The 19682-nt window shown below is 50.7% G+C and overlaps 1 protein-coding gene across 4 annotated transcripts in view; it reads right to left on the bottom strand.

Moving 5' to 3' along the window:
- The window catches only part of LOC146863644 (protein mab-21-like 3), a 240614-nt gene that overhangs the window by 161692 nt on the left and 59240 nt on the right, over positions 1-19682 (bottom strand). The window lies entirely within an intron of this gene.

The raw sequence follows: 19682 nt of genomic DNA, 5'->3' as shown, positions 1-19682 counted from the left end.
TTTGAGCACTCTCTTCATTTAGTGTTTATTAAAATCATGAGCCCTCTTTTGCTGATGGTGTTCGGCAGCTGCCTACAAAGATGCAGCACAGATCCCAGGGAAGGGATCGAGCAAGGGGCACCTGCCACATTATAAAATATCAGGTTTGACTGAGAGACCCGCCTTGGACAAGTCGATTGCTTTATTCCTTCACCGGCAGCCTAGGAACAGAGATGGAAGCATCCGAGAGGGAGTATTGTCTGCTGAGAAGTGTGCTTCACAGTATTTGTAGAGCACTTCATGGCTCTTTGTCATGCATGTGGCTAGTAGGGTGAAGGACGCCCCGGATATCGTGTGTGAAGTGTGGGCACATCGCTCTTTTGTGTCTTTGTAGGAGAGTGGCATTGACTGCATAGTTGCCCCCAACTTTTTGCTGATGTTTTGACTGTTTTCTGACTCTAGCCAGGCTGTGGCCCTGCTATCCAGGACCCCAGCCTATCTGCTTCCTCTCTTAACTGATGTGAGTACCCTAGGTACATACCAATTGGATACTGAAGACACCCTATGAGGCCCTTGTAGATGGTACCCAGGGCATGGGTCCCTCAGAGGCCTACCAGGGGCTGCAGCACTTATTGTGCCACCCCTGGGACAGCCATACAACCTGACACCACCAGACCACTACTGTAGTCTGGGTAAGGTGGTGCTTGACCCGGTTGGCACTCCACTGCTCCTACGGACATCGAAGACTTCTGACTACCCTGAGGTGGGTTTCCAAGCATCCCAGAGGCCAGTGAGTGTGCACAGCAAGGCTGAGCACCGTGGACCCCGTGGGTGCCGAGATACCCATTACCCCAGTACATCGGCCACCTCTTGCATAGCACACGAACCCAACGAGTCGGGAAGTTGTGCTTTGGTCCATTATTGAGCCAACCTCTCAGCATCATCTGTGCCAAAGATCGACGCCCTAGCCCGCTCCGGCGACCCGTGGACGCATCGTTACGCACGCCAAATTGCTGCCTCCCGCGGTCCCTTGTCTCTCGACTGGTGGGCCCTGGCGGAGTTTAATCTTCACTTTCAAGAGTTCCCCTGGTTGCTCCAGGCCTGCTCTACAGTCTCCTCGCTGGAGACCTTGCTCAGACCTCGTGGGTCTGCACCGTAGCTGTTTCTTGACTCTTGCGTGGGTTGCGGTTGCCAAGGCTTAGTGGATCCAATCCGGACACTAACACCGCAGTGACCCTCATCCTTCGTGGGACAGTCGCCCTCCAGCAGCTGGCCTTCCGTGACGCCTCCTGGAGCCGTGGCTGCTGATCCAAGCTACCCGTCTTCAACCTGGAAGCACCCGACATTGAAAGGCTCTTTCTCCTGAGCCCCCTGGTCACTGGCTAGTGACCCAGACTCTGCCCCTCTGCTTTCAGGTCCTTTCCTTCAAGATCTACATCTTCAACCTGCACGACATCGACGACACTTCTTGCCAGCAGCAGTTCTTCACGTTTTTACATTGAAAACGAGATCGCGACCCGACACCGAAAACGACCTATGCACCTGGGGCAGGTAACAGGGGTACCTCGGTACTCTCGTGGGTGTAGGCCCTCCAAGAGCTTAACTTAAGACTCCTGAACTTGAACTCCTCCTAGAAGTGTCTAGATTCTTGCAATTTCCAACCGTGACATTTCCCATAGGGTTTAATGGGGATCCCGACTGTAGTTTAACCACTGCACACGTCTCCCGTGGGTCCCCTTCCTCACTACCTTGGGTGGCTTCGTAAGGGACCAGCGATCATAAGTGCCCTAGGCACTGTCTGCAGAACTGTTGTGGTTCTTATACCACTTTTTTAATATATGGTTTGGTCCCCCCCTGGGGCCCTGTGATTCCAGTGCTATTTATTGTTATTATAAATGCTTTATTGAATTGTATCTTTACCTCCAGCCTCACAAGAGACTAGTGGGATTTGTTCTTAGAATAAATACATATCTTTTGTATATATACCTGTGTGGACTACTCTTTCATTTGGTCATTCAAGAGGTTATCCATGTAAAACAATAAGCTTTACACTCCTTCAAGACTTAGCCTGAAGGCTGCTCTCCACAGCTACCACTAGGATAGCTTTCTTTAAAGGTTGTCTTTTAACCTATCATCTTAAGAGTCGAATTGGACTGGTGCAAGGTGGCCACTATAACTAGAGGACAGCATATGCCAGGCCAACTTCTCACAGTCTTCCTGTAGCTGCTCTTACGCATGGCTGTGGCACAGTAGTTTGAAAGAACAGAGCTTGTAGATTCCTGCCATCATCCTCTGATCCAACCTGTCCATGGGGGTCTTTATCACACCTTGCAATTACAAAATATTATATATTCTCATCAGGAGCAAATCTAGAGTTTGATCGTCTGCAGAGAAAGAAGTAGCACCAACACAAGATTTTCTGAAGGATGGTATGGTCAGAAGTGGGCACCTTGAACTGAGCATCAATCTATTATGTGTGATTTGGTGGAAGTTTGCAGACAAGGCTGCACCACATAACATCCCGAGAACAAGGTGGTTGCTGAGGGAAACCAAGGAGGAGGCAGAAGAGAAAACTCCAACTGAACCATCCGGGGACCGAAAGTAGGCTTATCATCCCAGAGCAGGAACTGGGAGGGGTAGGGCGGACACCATGGTCCATCTCTGCTTGGGGTAAAAAAGAACAAAAAGGAAGGTGTCCACTATACCCTCCCTCATACCCCAAATAACAAAAGAAGCATGGTGATGGGACTCCATGAAATTAGCTGTGTTAACAGAGGAGACACCAGTGTCACTGTTAGACCTGGCACCTTGGCGTGAGTCCACCTTCCACTTTTTGTCACTGTACCTCATGTGTTTTGCTGGTGTTAGCTGCTCAGAGCACTGTGCCACTGCCAACCAGTGCCACAGTGCAAGTGCTCCCTATTTAAAATGTATATGTTGGTTTGATTCCATGATTGGCTTATTTGGTTTACTGTCAGACCCCATTAAAATGCACCAGGAGTGCCAGGGCTTGTAAATACAAATGCTGCTGGTGGGCTTGCAGCACTGGTTGTGCCACCCACAAAAGCGGCCTGGTAAAATGTGTCTAGGGTCTGCCACTGCAGAACCTGCGTGCAGTCTGGTACTGTCATGCTGACTGGCAAGTGCACCTACTTGCCAATCCCTAAACCTTCCCTTAACTTCATATTAGTCACCCCTATGGTAGGCCCAAGGGCAGGGTGCATTGTAAGCATAAGGTAGGACAAGCCCTGATGTGTGTGGCATGTCCTAATAGTGAATTACAGACATTTTCGTTTTTCACTGTTGCAAGGCTACCCTGTTCTCATAGGCCAGAATGGGCTGTTAAGATTGTTACATCCCATGATCCTAACTTTGATAACTTTATTTCGGTCCGAAGACCATAAAAGTGCAGATAAAATACATACACACATAGCACATCAAATAAAATAATAAATATAGATATTTCACTTATTAAAAAAGAATTAAACAGTAAGTTATCAGACGTATTTCAGTAATTCAAAATGGTTTAAAACGAGAGACAGCAAATACAATAGGAGGCGAGGTATCATATTTAAGAACTCTACATGCCTGCACACAATGTCTAAAACCCAGGTTTCTGCATATTGGGATAAGCCAAGTTTTGCGTATATTGCCATATGCTGGACAAAAGAATAAAAAGTGGATAACATCTTCTCTAATGTAGTTACATGCCGGACAAGATTCATTTTCAGTTTTTGTCCATTTCGAAGTAAATGACCTAATAGGTAGGGATAATGCCAAAGGTGCACGAGTTTGTGCACCAAACTGCCGCACTGCTAGAGGAACATGCCAAAATGAACTATATCATCCAAAGTAAACCAATTTAATCCAATAAACTGTAGTTTAAACTTTCTCTGTTTTTCATTATGGAATCACTCCGGAGACAGCTGTATTGACCAGAGTGCTTTATTTGCGCATATTCAAATGCCTTCTGTCGCCCATCCGAGCTTATACATTGGCACGTGCAGTCAATCAAATTCCGATGCGGACACATTTATTAACCCAATGCATTTCGAACAATTGTGTTCTTCGTCAGGGGTTCGCTGTAAAAAAAACAGAAGTGGCTTTTAACTGACCATTCATACAATAATACTAAATCTTAAAACATTACGAGCTTGCCTTTTACAAATCTGCCACTTTCGTTGTAACCTCCCTGTTCCCGTGGCTATAAACAAATGAAATGATAATACAACTAAAATCAAACCAACTCTCCGTAGATTCCCCATACATAAAAATGACTGTCCCGTTACCTTTAAAAGTGCAAAGTTCAGCGTACTCGACTTTTCCATAGCGCGTTGTTAACTAAAGAGTCAGACACGGATGTACGATATTACAACGCGGGTTTTTACCACGCGTGCAGTTACATCGCATGCGTTACAACGCATGCGATGTTACAACGCTATGCCATTACAACGCAAGTCTTTACATCGACTTGCGCTAGATGGCGCGCTGACATTAAAAAGGTGTAATTTACTATTCCAACTCCAGTCCACTTAACAGTAGGGAAGGTGTTGGGATAGTAAACTACACTATTTTTAATGTCAGCACGCCATCTAGCACAAGTCGATGTACAGACTTGCGTTGTAATGGCATAGCGTTGTAACATCGCATGCGTTGTAACGCATGCGATGTAACTGCACAGTGTGGTAATAACCGCGTTGTAATGGCTGTTCCCCGTCAGACACCAACCTCTCTCCCCAGATCACTCCACTTATAAACAGTTCTCACACGTGTGCCTAAACCCTTTTCTGAATTCTCCCGCCAAAACTCGCTACCACTAACATATCGACAGAAACAAAAATCTACCAGTCCCAGAATGCACTATACCCACTCACCAAAACAAGAAAACCACCCGGACTCAAACCCCGTGATGAAAATACTCGCTGCATATAGCTGTAAAACATGACGTCTTTACCTAGCGTGTATCAAACATAGCATAACATAACCTAAACTAACGTTAAAAAATCATCAATGTGCTTATGAAAAATATGAAATATGAAAAATATAGTCAAAATGTCCCAAAAACATTGTGTTGTTTATCCGAATACGGGTTCATGCAATCGGAAGCTGCCCCTCTGTACTAGGATCAGTTAACGTGCCATATCGTCCATGCAGCACAGGAAATTTTCAGTTGTTTACGCTGTCTCCGAGATGAAACTTTACAATTAATCAAAAGATAATTCTTGTCATCTTGATAAACCTTTGGGGTGCATGCGCCACCTTCCTTTGCTTATTTAAGTTTTTGCTGAAAGGGAGCCATACCTTAATTGAGCATATAGTTTCCTTGCAGGAGGAGGTTCGACTACATCTAAGAATTCCTCCCACCCCATTTCAGATTTAACTGAGAGGAACTCAATAGAGAGCCTACCATAGGATGCTGACCGTTGTAATGCGCTTGAATTTTGCTTGAATTTTGCTGCCTCACCAGATTTAACAGCTGGGCCCTAGATATTCTCGGGCAGCTCAACTCAGGGGTCCCCCATATCTGAGGCAAGCCTATTTTAAAAGAAAGAGCCTTAATATGAGAAAGCCATGGAATATTTTTGTTTTTTATCTGTTCCCAAACCTCCCGAAATTCAGCTCTAAAGGGTACCAGCTCAGGTCCTGACCATAGCCTCCTCCAATAGAGCAGGGGTCGGACAGATACCAATTCCTCAATAGACTCCATACCCAGGTCCATTCGCAAGGGGATGAGGGGTGTACTTTTCGGTAGGCCCACCAAGTTCCTCATAAAGGCCTGTTCCACCCTCAGAAGGCTAAATACGTTCTTATGGCCCCAAAGTTCGGCACCATAGATGGATGCGGTCCGAGCCTGGAGGCCATAGATCTCAAGGGCGGGCGCAACCGGTTTGGAGATCGATGCTCTCTGGAGCTTACCAATACCCCCTGCTATTTGTGAAAGTCTAAGGGCGGATCTGGTAATCTGGTGGCCCCAGCCAAAATCCTCCGTCAAAGTGATCCCGAGATAAACGAAGGTCTTGACTCGTTCCAACGGAACACCATTCAGAAGAGGGTTCGGGCGCGTACGCCTCGGGGGATTAAAGATCATAAACTTGGTTTTGTCCAAATTGATCTCCAATCCCCTCGAGGCACAGAAGCACACGAAACCATCCAGGACGCGCTGGATGCCCGAAGATGTTCGGGATAGCAACAGGGTGTCATCCGCGAACATTAATGCGGGCACCCGACCGGTCGTCAACCAGGGAGCATCATTATCCTTTACTTCGTTTAAAGTATCGACAAGGCCATTGATAAATAAACTAAAAAGAGTAGGGGCCAAAACGCACCCCTGCCGGACACCCCTAGAAACAGGGAAGCGGTCTGAAAGATCCCCGTGTCTCCCACACCTGACCCGTGCATAATTTCCAACATGCAAACGGGTCAGGATATTAAGCAGGTATGGCGGAAGGCCCAGATCAGCCAGTACCTCCCACAATTTTTCCCTAGGGACTAGGTCAAAAGCAGCCCGCAGGTCCACAAAAACAAGGTTGAGGCTGCCACCCTCAACCCTTGTAGTTTTCCAGAAAAGGACCTGGAGCCGGAAGATTTGGTCCAAGGTTGAGATACCAGATCTAAATCCAGCCTGAAGGGTAGACAATATATATATATTTGTTTTTTAATTTTCAAAGACCTTTATTGTGTAATTACAAAGTATCACAGCACCATGCCTACAACCACACGGGCCGGCCACATTCAACAAAACCCGTCAGCAACACTCCCATATATACACAGCCATTGTAAGGACAACCCGGAGGTCCGGCGGCACTGGTCAGCAACAAATCCTGTTTACCATCTCTACGTGATACACAATAGTCCAAGGTCCATGAAGTATATTTGTTCCCCCCCCCCTTTCATCTTTTTGTTCCTTCACGTTATAGGAACTGTGAAGGTAAACTTGGGGTATAAATGTCCATAATCCTAATGCTTAGCAGTAATCCATGCTTGCTGTGGATCGGCCGGGCATACAACTGTAATCCCATACAAAACAGGACCCCTCCGCATCACCTCAATAGCCATAGTACAACAGCATCATAGAGCAGCCCAGCAACTGTACATTAATCCCATCCAACCCATCTCATCAATACAGCAACCCTATAAAAATATACACCTAAACAGTCGTTATATCGGCAGGGCCTGTAGTCGCTCCTATCTGACTTCCATCCTCATGTGCATTGGTAGTGGCTACCAAGTATTCCCGTAACGGGTCCCAAATATCCCTGGCTCTACTGCGCAATGGTTGTGTGTCGGCATATACCGTGTTCTGTTCTTGACAATATAGCAAGTCATTTAACCACTCCTTGAATTTCGGTGCGCGACCCCTCCCCCATCTACATGCAACCCGCCGCTTTGCCAATAAAAGTGCTATGTTTCCAAATTTCCGGGTCGCCTTGGGTATCTGCATAGTATACCCCAATAGCATCGTGAGCGGGTCCAATTCAATCGTATCACCCAACATAGCTTGCAGTGCCGTGTGTACCTGTGTCCAGTAGACAGCCACCCCTGGACATGTCCAAGCCAAATGTAAGAAGCCTGCCCCTTCCGAGCCACATCGCTCACATCTGTCATTATCCGCAAGGTGGAACCTCATCTTTTTTTTGGGCGTGTAATACAGTCTCTGCAAAAACTTATAGTGGATAATTCTTAGCCTGCAACTGGCCGAGATCTTGGAAGTGAGCTCACAGCAATATGCCCACTGTGCCTCCGTTATGTCCCTCCCGATATCAACACACCAGTGCCTGAGCGCCCTACACTCTCCACCCTCGGATACTGCAATACAGTTGAGACACTAAATGCCTTCCATCCGCCGATGTAAGCAGAACCTGCAAGGGCAGCACTATTTCAGGTTCCTCTGGAAACTGCGGTATAACAGCCCTCAATCCCTGCCGCAGCCGGATATAATAAAAGATTTCCAGCGGTGTAGGCCGAAATCCCTGAAACAATTGTTCCCGCGTTTTGAACTGACCATTCACAAAGAGGTCTCCCCAGGAGCAAATTTTCATCCTGGCGCACATCCCTTGAAATCCCCCTTCCTGCAACAGGGACAGACCTGGATGATAAACTAGCAGCAAAGTCGGTGCATACAGGAATTTTACTGGTAGTCTGCGTAATATGCGCTGCCATGCATCTATCGTGCCCGTTACTGTAGTAGCCGGCGTCTCTAACGCATTTACTGGGCCATGAATAATACCCTTCAGTGGAAGAGGCCGAGCTATCCATTCCTCCACAGCCAGCTGCGGCATGAATGGCGTAGGCGCAAACCAATGATAAGCAAAATGGGCTTGAGCACTCAGATAATAGGCTAGGAAATCGGGGACATCAAATCCCCCGCGAGTATATGGCTGAGTAATAGTAGACCACGCCAATCTCGGTTGCTTACCAGCCCAGAACAGCCGCAACAGCTCAGAGCGTAGTGTTTGAAAAAAAAACGCACCTGGATAGTATGGGATGTTCTGAAACAAGTATAAAAAACGAGGTAAAACCACCATTTTGATTAGTGAAGCCCTACCAGCCATGGTATAAGGCAGAGAGCTCCACCGTGTTACATCCGCTGCCAGTTTAGTGATGGCGGTGCCATAATTCAATCGTAACGTCTCCTCCCTCACTGTCGATATCTGTATCCCCAAATAACGGAGGTCATCATCACACCATTCAAGCGGATAATCCAATGAAAATCGAGCCACCGCCGGAGTCAGGGGAAAGAACTGTGATTTCTTCCAATTAATTTGTATACCAGACAATCGACCGAACACCACAAATTCCCTGAGCAATGAATTGAGGTTGGTCTGCGGATCCACCACATACAGCGTTAAATCATCCGCGTAGAGTGACACATCTATCTGACGCTGGAAACATTTAAAAGCACTTTGTTTGTGCAGTTGTCTGATTCGGCATGCTAATGGTTCAATCGCTATAGCGAATAGTAATGGGGACAATGGACACCCCTGCCTAGTACCTCTGGTCAGGGAAATCGGGCACGACAGCTCACCATTAATTAGTACTCTCGCCGTTGGCTCTGTGTAAAGCAACTTAATCCATGCCACGAATATTTTAGGAAACCCCATCCTGTACAGAATGGCAAATAGGTAGTTCCATTCGACCGAATCGAATGCCCTCGTGGCATCCAGGAATATGGCAGCTATGGGCAGTTCCGGTGCTATTGTCTGGATCAGAGAGAACAGGGTACGCAAATTACTGGCCGTGGACCTCCCGGGGACAAACCCTGCCTGATCCGGAAGGGCTATCTTAGTCATAAGTAGGGAGAGCCTAGTGGCAAGCACCTTTGCCAATATCTTAGCGTAACAATTTATCAAAGAGAGCGGTCTATACGAGTCGCATTCCGTTGGGTCTTTACCTGGTTTCAGCAAAGATGTGATCACCACCTCCCTCATTGACCCCGGCAAAATGCCTATCTCCAAAGACTCCTGAAAAACCTCCCTGAGCACGGGGGCCATTATATCAATATAACATTTATAGAATTCCGCCGGCAGCCCATCCAGGCCGGTCGCCTTCCCATTATTAAGAGACATAATTGCATCCCGTATTTCATCAAGTTCGAACGGAGCTCCAAGGAACTGCCGATGTCACTCAGCCAGCATAGTGCCACATCATCCAGGAAGTTCCCGAATAGGACCTCCCCCGTGCGTTGTGTAGCATATAACTCCTCATAATGTGCTGTGAAGAGGCCTAATATACTCTTCGTATCGTGATGTGCCCCCCCCCTCCGATGTTCGCAGTTCCAGTACATGTGCGGTGCACCGCGGCCGCCGAGCGATCTCTGCCAAGGCTCTACCCGGTCTCTCTCCCTCACAGTATCTGCGAGCCTGCCAGTGTTTACCTCTGAACTTGGCCTCTCTATCAATCAATCAATCAATCAATGCATTTATATAGCGCGCTACTCACCAGGGGGGTCTCAAGGCTCTTGGGGAGGGGGGGGGGGTCCACTACTGCTCGAACAGCCAGGTCTTGAGCTGCTTCCTGAAGGCGAGGTGGTCTTGAGTCAGGCGGAGGTGGGTCGGGAGGGAGTTCCACGTCTTGGCGGCCAGGTAGGAGAAGGACCTTCCTCCCGTGGTGGCTCTTCGGATGTGGGGGATGGCGGCGAGGGAGTGGTTGGTCGATCGAAGCTGGCGTGTGGGAGTGTAGAAGTTGAGGCGGTTGTTGAGGTATCTTGGGCCTTGGTTGTGTAGGGCTTTGTGTGCGTGGGTGAGGAGTCGGAATGTGATTCTCTTGTTGACCGGGAGCCAGTGCAGGTCTCTCAGGTGTCCGGAGATGTGGCTGTGTCGGGGGATGTCGAGGATGAGTCTTGCTGAGGCGTTCTGGATCCGCTGGAGTCTCTTCTGGAGTTTGGCAGTGGTTCCGGCGTAGAGGGAGTTGCCGTAGTCCAGTCGGCTGGTGACGAGGGCCTGGGTGACCATCTTCCTGGTCTCGGTGGGGATCCACCGGAAGATCTTACGTAGCATGCGCAGGATGTTGAAGCACGATGAGGAGACGGCGTTGACTTGTCTGGTCATGGAGAGGGAGGAGTCCAGGATGAAGCCCAGGTTGCGTGCATGGTCTGTTGGTTTGGGTGCGCTGCCCAGGGCGGGGGGCCACCAGGAGTCGTCCCAGGCGGAGGGCGACGAGCCCAGGATCAGGACTTCCGTCTTGTCTGAGTTCAGTTTCAGGCGGCTGTTCATCATCCACTCGGCTACGTCTGTCATCCCTTCGTGTAGGTTGGCTCTGGCGGTGGCGGGGTCGTTGGTGAGGGAGAGGATCAGCTGGGTGTCGTCGGCGTAAGAGATGATGTTGAGGTTGTGTTGGCGTGCGATGGCCGCAAGGGGGCTCATGTAGACATTGAAGAGGGTGGGGCTGATCGAGGAGCCTTGAGGAACGCCGCAGATGACTTCGGTGGCTTCTGATCTGAACGGGGGGAGGCGGACTCTATGTTTCCTTCCGGCGAGGAAGGAGATAATCCATTCTAGTGCCTTCTCTTGGATTCCGACGTTGCTGAGGCGCTGCACTAGGGTGCGGTGGCAGACAGTGTCAAATGCCGCGGAGAGGTCCAGGAGGATGAGGGCCGCAGTTTCCCCGTTGTCGAGCAGGGCTCGGATGTCATCGGTGGCTGCGATGAGGGCGGTCTCGGTGCTGTGGTTGGCCCGGAAGCCAGACTGCGAGAGGTCGAGGGATCCGTTCGTCTCGAGGAAGGCGGCCAGCTGCTTGTTGACGGTCTTCTCGATGACTTTGGCCGGAAACGGGAGGAGCGAGATGGGGCGGTAGTTTTTGAGTTCGGTGGGGTCCGCTGATGGTTTCTTCAGTAGAGCGCTGAGTTCGGCGTGCTTCCAGCTCTCCGGGAAGGTAGCGGTTTAGAAGGAGGTATTGATGATGTCCCGCAGGTGGGGTGCGATGACAGCGTCGGCCTTGTTGAAGACGTGGTGAGGGCAGGGGTCCGTTGGAGATCCGGAGTGGATGGAGTTCATCGTGCGTCGGGTTTCTTCGGTGTTGATCGGGGTCCAGGCGCGGAGGGTGGTGGTGGGGGGTGCAGGCGCGGTCGTGGGGTGCGTTGGCTGTGTGCTGAAGCTGTTGTGTATGTCTGCGATCTTGTTGTGGAAGTAGGAGGCAAATGAGTTGCAGAGGTCTTGTGATGGGGTGATGTCGTTGTTTCCGGCGTTGGGGTTGGAGAGCTCTTTTACGATGTTGAAGAGTTCCTTGCTGTTGTGTGCGTTGTTGTCCAGTCGTTCCTTGAATGCGGTTTTCTTGGTGGTGTGGATCAGTTGGTGGTGTTTTCGAGTGGCGAGCTTGAGGGAGGTCATGTTGTCTGGTGTTGGATCTCTGCGCCAGGTTCTCTCGAGGGCTCGGCAGTTCTTCTTGGAGCTCTTGAGTTCGTCGGTGAACCATGGTGCTTTCTTACTGCCGGGTCTGCTGGGCAGGGTCCTCAGAGGGGCGAGGTCGTCTGCGCAGTTGCTGATCCACTTCATGAGGTTGTTGGCGGTCTGGCTGGGGTTTGCTGAGCTGGCGGGGGGGTCCTGGCTCAGGAAAGCGGCGAGCTGGTCGGCTGTAATCTTGTTCCAGCTTCTGCATGCAACCCGTTGCTGGTGGTGGTGGATCGTGTTCTTTTTGAAGCTGAAGTGGATGCAGCTGTGGTCCGTCCAGTGGAGTCCGGTGGCGTGGCTGAAGGCGATGTCCTTGCTGGAGGAAAAGACGGGGTAGAGTGTGTGTCCGGCATAGTGGGTGGGGGTGGTCACCAGCTGCTTGAGACCGAGGTTGGCGAGGTTGTCCAGCAGGGTGGTGGTGTTGCGGTCGTTGTTGTTCTCTAGGTGGAAGTTGAGGTCCCCGAGGAGGATGTAGTCAGCGGAGGGGAGGGCGTGCGGGCTGATGAAGTCGGCGATGTCTTCGCTGAATTATGTGCGTGGTCCTGGGGGTCTGTAGATGAGGGTGCCTCTGAGGGTGGTCTTGGGGTCGATGTGGATCTGGAAGTGCAGGTGTTCGACGGCTGTGAGGGTGTCGTCGGTGTTGGTCGTGATGCGAATGGTGTTTCTGTGGATGATGGCGATGCCTCCTCCGGTCTGATTGCCGCGGTCCCTCCGGGTGATGTTGTATCCGTCCGGGATGGCGATGGCGATGTCGGGTGCTGAGGAGGCGTTCATCCATGTTTCCGTGAGGAAGGCGACGTCTGGTGATGTTATGTCGAGCAGGTTCCAGAGCTCCACGGCGTGTCTGTGGACGGAGCGGGTGTTGAGCAGGATGCACTTCAGGTGGTTGCTGCTGGATCGCGGCTTCGTGGGTGCGGGTGCAGTGCAGGTCCGGATGCAGGAGAACTTGCAGGAATGGCAGCTGAAGGGTCCTTGGGTGCGTCTCGGGGTGGCTCGGTAACATCCTGGGATCCGGCCGGTGTTGAGTGTGCTGGAGCAGGGTTTTCTGTTGAAAATTTATCGAGTTTTAAGCTCCGGTTTTGTCTATATGTCATAACTAAAATCATTAATCTGTAATCGATAATTATTGGTTTTGTGAGAAACTTTGGCTAACCAATATGACTAACAAGAGAAACTACACGTGGGAATGCATATATGTTGCTTAATAATAATGTGCAGGTTTAATTAAATGAATGTTGCAAAGTGCTATTTGTTTAAAGCACAAAACGCTTTTGAAATAAAGTGTACTAATGCTTTATTGTGTTGCAAAAGGCTAGATAATTACATACACATAAGGGTATTAGTGGGGATTAACACTGTTTTATCATTATGCTGTGGTAACGTTGTTTTGTGTTTCTTTTAATTAAGATGGTCTGTTTTGGCCTAAAACAAGATGGCTGCCGTTTACAGCCTGCAGTCGAGTGAATAAAATATGACAAAAAGGCCTTGCTGAACATGGTTGACAGTCACCTGACCATGGCTTCTGCTGGAGTTTTGAAAGTTTCCGTGATGACAGCGACTCCAGGCAAGCTTCCAACTGTCCTTGGAGGAAAAGAAAGCCACAATGAACTTTGTGATTACAGCGGTGGCTTCGCTATGGTTCCGAGGAAATGTATTCTTTTGCAAAACTCGAGTTTCCTTCTTCCGTCTTTTTATTTTTGTGATTTTTCTGAGCGGAGGTTCTTACAAATGTTGCGATGCAACATCCTTTCCTGCTCGTTTCGCTTGGTGACTCAATGAACATTTAGAATTTTTATGTTGCTTTATTTTGCAAGTTATATTATAAATATTGTTAGACTAGGGAGGGTCTAAGGCCACTTCTTCCCAAACCTGCGTTGGTGAGGATCGATGCTGTGAGGACGGCGACTCGGGAGACTTTACTGAGAGACCTGTCCTGACCCATTTATGACATTTAGCTAGAATAGGTAACTATGAGAATAATGATTTTGCTATTGATTGACTTTCATTTGAACTAATTTTAGATAAAATACCATTATTTGAATCACAGTGTTGGTGGTTATTTCTTGTCGTTTATTGAATACTCTAATGTGATTATTGTTGTTTAAAATCATGACTCAGGACAATAACAATCTGGTCGCATTGACCTTACTGTAGATAAAGGGTGTTTCAGGAGTTTCTCTCATATCCAGTGGTAATAGAGTAATCGAGCGTGTGTTAGTGAAATGGGCCCAAGTGTGTGATGAGTGCATGTGCGTGTATCTGTGAAATTACTCTATCCGTGGAAGTAGGGAGAATTTGTATGCCCTGATCTGCAGCAAGTGCGTTGAGGTCGGTGGCGTCGTAGGTCCGGCGGGTGGGCTGGTGTCTGCGGGGGCCAAGGGTCCGAGCGCTGGGCGCGGGCCAGGCGCGGACGGGCGCAGACGGGCTTACCTTTGGCGCGCCTTCGGCGCGCTTAGGGCGCGCCCGCTGCGTGTCAGCGCTGCACGTTTGCCACTCTGCCATATGAGGAGAGTGGGGGACGGAGCGAGGGAGGAGCAGCTGGGAGGCGGGAGTGGGGCGGCGAATGGGAAGGGCGGCAGAGGGAAGGGGGCGGGGCCGCAGGGGGGCAGCGGCAGGGAGCGGGCGGGAAGCGCGTCAGGGGCTGGGCACAGCAAGGGGCACCAGGGGACAAAAACCACGAACTAGGTAAAACTAATTAAGACACATGAAAGAAATACAATCACAGAAATACAAAGCAGAAACAGCACACTGAAGTGGAACGAAATAAACACAGGAAAAAGTACAATACAAGGCAGCGCAAGCAGCAGCAGTCGGGGACCAGGAGCACAGCTGCGGGCAGCGGCGGCACTCGGCGGGAACGGGGGCAGCCTGGGCTCACACACGGAGGAGAGAGCGCGGTGCGTGGGGTGACCGGCCCAGAGGGTCAGAGGTCACTGCTCACCACCGTGCACACTCTGTCCTATATGGTCCAGTGGGAGGGAGGAGCAGCTGGGAGGCGGGAGCGGGGCGGCGAATGGGAAGGGCGGCAGAGGGAAGGGGGCGGGGCCGCAGGGGGGCAGCGGCGGGGAGCGGGGAGGTGGCGGGAAACGCGGCAGGGGCTGGGCACAGCAAGGGGCACCAGGGGACAAAAACCACGTACTAGGTAAAACTAAATAACACAGGGAAGAAATACAAAGCAGAAACAGCACACTGAAGTGGAACGAAATAAACACAGGAAAAAGTACAATACAAGGCAGCGCAAGCAGCAGCGGTCGGGGACCAGGAGCACAGCTGCGGGCAGCGGGTGCACTCGGCGGCAGCCTGGGCTCACACACGGAGGAGTGAGCGCGGTGCGTGGGGTGACCGGCCCAGAGGGTCAGAGGTCACTCTCTCTATCAGCTTCCTTTTCATATTGCGTGAGCCGCTCTCTAAATTCCTTATGAATGGGGCCCATCGGCTCCCGGGCCATCCTAGATTCCAGCTCCTTAAGGTCGCTCTCTAGTTTCTTCAGCGTCATTCGAATATCTCTCAGTACCCCAAAGCTCTTCGAGATGTAGTACCCTCTGATCGTCACCTTAAACGCCTCCCAGATAGTTTCCACACTGTCTACCGATCCTTTGTTGCGAGGGAAAAACTCTGCAATTTCCTCTCCTAGTTCTGTTTTAAACAGTGGTTCCAGCAGTGCTGAGGACTGCATACGCCAATTCGGTACGGCCCTGCCATAACCCGGGACTGTTATTTGCACCAAAACCGGGCAATGATCCGAATAAGACCTCGGTAAGTGCGCAACTCTGCCTATATTAACCACTAATCCTCGAGACAGCAAACAATAATCAAGTCTGGCCCACGTGTTGGCGTATGCGGTAAAGTGCGTACCCTCTCGAAGCCCAGCATGCACAAACCTCCAGCTATCTATCAGTCCCCCCTCTATCATTATACCCTCTAAAGCATCCCGTGCACTTTTATTATATTGAGGGCTACCGTCAGACCTGTCCAGGCCTGGGATCATTGCAACATTAAAGTCTCCCCCCCAGATAACATGCATGGAACCCGTGCCCAGTATTCTTCCCCAAATCTGTGTGAAAAATTCGGGCGTATCTACGTTAGGACCGTAGCAGTTTACTATTGTGACCGTGTCAGTACCCAGCCTACCCCATATCAAGACAAATCTCCCCTCTGAATCCGTATACTCACCGAATGTCACAAAAGGCACCATTTTCTTAATTAAAATGGCAGTGCCCCTGGCATAGCCCGAATAGGAAGAGAAACTCCGCACCGACGCCCATTTGCCAGCAAAGGTATAATTAGAACGTGGACTAAGATGTGTTTCCTGCAATAATGCGATTTGTACCTGATGCTGTTCTAGATATGCCACTACCCTCCTGCACTTTCTTGCATCATTTAACCCTCACACATTCCATGATAAAACTGTAAGTTTCGGTATCCGTGCAGTTTCCGCCCTCACTCATCAAAGTTCCGTAATCTGCCTAGCCCCACATCGTAAAACATGATGCTATGCCCCCGAGCCCACAGTCGCATAACGCTTAGCCACCGCAACCACAGCATTGGACTTTCATGAATAAGCAAATCAGCATTCCAATAAACTTCTCCCACCACCCTCCCCTGTAGGACAAAACCCCTCAACTGCCCCAAGTTTCCCACACCCTGTAACGAACTCCAAACCCCATACCCTTTATCTAACACTGTACACCCTCCCTCCTCCCACTGAAGCAATCCCCAACCTGCCAGCCATGTGCCCACCCCTTCCCTCCCAAAATTGCCCCTAGAACTAGGGCTAGTCGGCTCCCCAGACCCCAAAGATACTCAAGGGTATTTCCCTTCGGGGACCATTTCTAGGTGGCACCACTAAGGCCCCTCCCCACCGCCAAGACCACAATGTGACTTGTAGACCGGCTTAGTTACCCAGAGGGGTGTCCAGCGTTATAACCAGAGGCAACATAGGTACCGCACCCTCAAGCAGTACTAACTGTAGACCATAGAAAAAAGGAAAATCACAAAATGCAAACTAAGGAGCATCCAGGAAATCGGAGGTCCCAAAATGCCACACCCACCCCCGGGCTCATAGAATCAAGGAGCAATCAAAAAACATACTCCATTGCACTGTCGATCTCAACGAAACACACCATTCTCATAGAAATAAGAAAAGCCAGAGTCAGTTTGCGAGCAACGTTCTCCCCAAATCACTGTTCACCTTCCTCCATTTCCCCGTGCAGTGGACCAGGACCCTCCTCTGTCCCCCCATCAAGCCTGTTACCTCGCTTATAATGTTTAATAAAATCCTCTACTTGCTGAGGGTTCGTGGAAAATTCTTGTCTCTCCTGGTACGTGACTCTAAGACGAGCTGGGTAGAGCAATGCGTAGTCCATTTGCATGTTGCGCAGCTTGGCCTTTACAGCTAAAAACTTCCGCCGCTCCTCCTGCACTACCGAAGTGAAGTCTGGGTATAGAGTAAAGGAATTGCCATCATAGGATAGTACCTTCGTGCTGCGAGCCGCCCGCAGAGTCGCATCCCGATCCCTATAGTTCAGCAACTGGGCTATGATTGGCCTGGGGGCCGTACCAGGTTTCGGTCGGGGACCCAGGGTACGATGCGCCCTTTCCACTATAAAGTGCGGAGAAAAAACTTCTGCTCCAATCGCCGCCCGCAACATCTTCTCAACATACTCCTCCAGTTTGCCCACATTTGTCGATTCCGGAATACCTACTATACGTACGTTATTACGTCTACTTCTCGCCTCCAAATCCTCATTTTTAGCCGCAATAACTCGCAGCAGGTTGTCCGTTCTGGAGAGCTGCGAAGTGTGCTGTGTCACAGTGTCCTCCGAGTCCGAGATCCACTGCTCCGCTTCCTTCAAACGTTCCTCGTGAGCATCCAATTTATGAACCACTGCATCCATTTGCGATGACATTCTGTCAACTTTGTCCGCAATCGTCGCAAACCCTTGCCGCATCTCGCGCAGTACATCTTGCAGGTTAGCCCCTGCGTCCGTCGAATCCCCCGCGGCTCCACTCGTACCAGCTGGGCTTTGATGAATCTCTCCAGATCTCGTCGCCTTCTTGGTAGAGTCAAACGTGAGCTTTGGCTGTCTCGCGTCTGTCTTGCCCATCCTGACCGTTAGTTCGTGCAGTATATCACGCTCCGTGTAGGGCCACTCTTCAATTCCCCAGTCAGCAGTCCCAATGTGCTACCAGCAACAGGAAGTATCAAGGGAGGGGTAATATGCTCCGAAGGCACTTTATGGCCGGTTCAGAATGCGTCCCCCAATCGCACGTCCCGTTTCCCCGGGCCAAGCAATGCAGCGGACCACTTCGTAATCAGAGCCTCCAAATCATAGGACAGTACTCTCCACCGACACGGTCAATGGACGTGAACGGATGCAGTCACCGTCTGACCCAAGTTGACGCCGATCTCCCCCCGCCACCTCCTCATCTCCGCTGCTAGTTCCAGCAATGCAGTGCGATCCGCTTTCATGAACTGGAGCCTCGTGCAATCCTCCCGGCCACCCAGGCGGCAGTGCAGAATCCCTCCAAAGTCAGTTCACCCCAGTCGGATTCACTGCTATCAAGCCTGGGATCTAGGCCACGTGCGCAGTCGCCAGCGCAGCCCAACTCGCAATGCAATCGCACCCGGCAATACTAGTGCCAGCTTTGTAGAACTCCCACTGGGGGGGGAGGAATCAGCAATACTCCATCTGTGCCAGATGCCACATCAATTCCCAATATATCACCAACATCCCACGTCCGCAGGCAACACGTCTCCAGCCGGCCACCGTTGCTCCTTCTCTCACCACAGCCGTGGCACCTGCCGATGCATAACCCCTACTTGGGGGACCTCTGCAGGCCGCCGCCTCCTCTTGCGAAGGAGGAGGGGATCGCAGAAACACCGTCCCGATCCGCCAGTCGGTGGTACCCGCTCCCCTCAACCACAGCGTGTGCCTCCAGCAGGGATAGTTCAGGGCCGCAGAGATTCCGGACAGCGTCGGCACTCCCCAGCACCAGCCCCCGGCCTGCGAAGCACCTCCAACACTCTCAGGGGAGGGGGAGCCTCGCCGCCACTGCCCCCAGTAGTTCCCTCTGCAAACTCTCAGGACTCCGAGTCTTCCCCTCCGTGTACCTCAGGGCGCGTCTCTCGTCTCCCTCAGTCTGGAGGCCTATGGCCGCCAATGCCACCGCGACCTCGCCTGGGAACCGCAGCCAGCCAAACGCCTCGCCTCTTCCATCCGTCCCAGCCGCCAAAACTTCCGGAGCGTCTCTCTCCTACCACAGCGCTTCACAGCCGTTCAAACTCGGCTAGCGGGTGTCGGGTCTCACGCTGAGTCAACATGTGCAAGTACAGCACCCAATATTGCCTCTTTCAGGATATTTAAGCGGATTTTAATCGCCGGACCGCGGGAGCCTCACACGAAGGCTTCCATACGCTAGTGCGCCACCTAGCGTCCCCCCAAGGGTAGACAATATTTCCCATTCCTCCATCCAAGCTTGTATCCTGTCCAATATGATTCTACCCATTAGTTTTTGTGTTGTATCTAACAAGCTAATGGGCCTATAATTTGAGGGGGTAAGTGGGCATCCCTTCTTGTATATGGGGACAATCTCAGCCCCCAGCCAGGTGTCCGGTAGATCAGACCCCATAAGAATCGCATTGAACAAGATAACAAGATATGGCGCCCATATTTTTGGCTGGGATCGGAACAGGTCCGCCGGCAGTTTGTCAAGGCTGGGAGCCTTGTTTGGGAGCAACCTAGCTATTGCAGATTCTACCTCCTTCAAGGTGATGCACTCTGGAGAGTCAGAGGAGTACAGGCTCAGTCCCGACCC

The sequence above is a fragment of the Triturus cristatus genome, chromosome 2_1 (genome assembly GCF_964204655.1).
Source record: "Triturus cristatus chromosome 2_1, aTriCri1.1, whole genome shotgun sequence".
Classification (NCBI taxonomy): domain Eukaryota; kingdom Metazoa; phylum Chordata; class Amphibia; order Caudata; family Salamandridae; genus Triturus; species Triturus cristatus.
The sequence above is the reverse complement of the archived record's forward strand: the minus strand, read 5'-3'. Positions and strand labels throughout refer to the sequence as shown.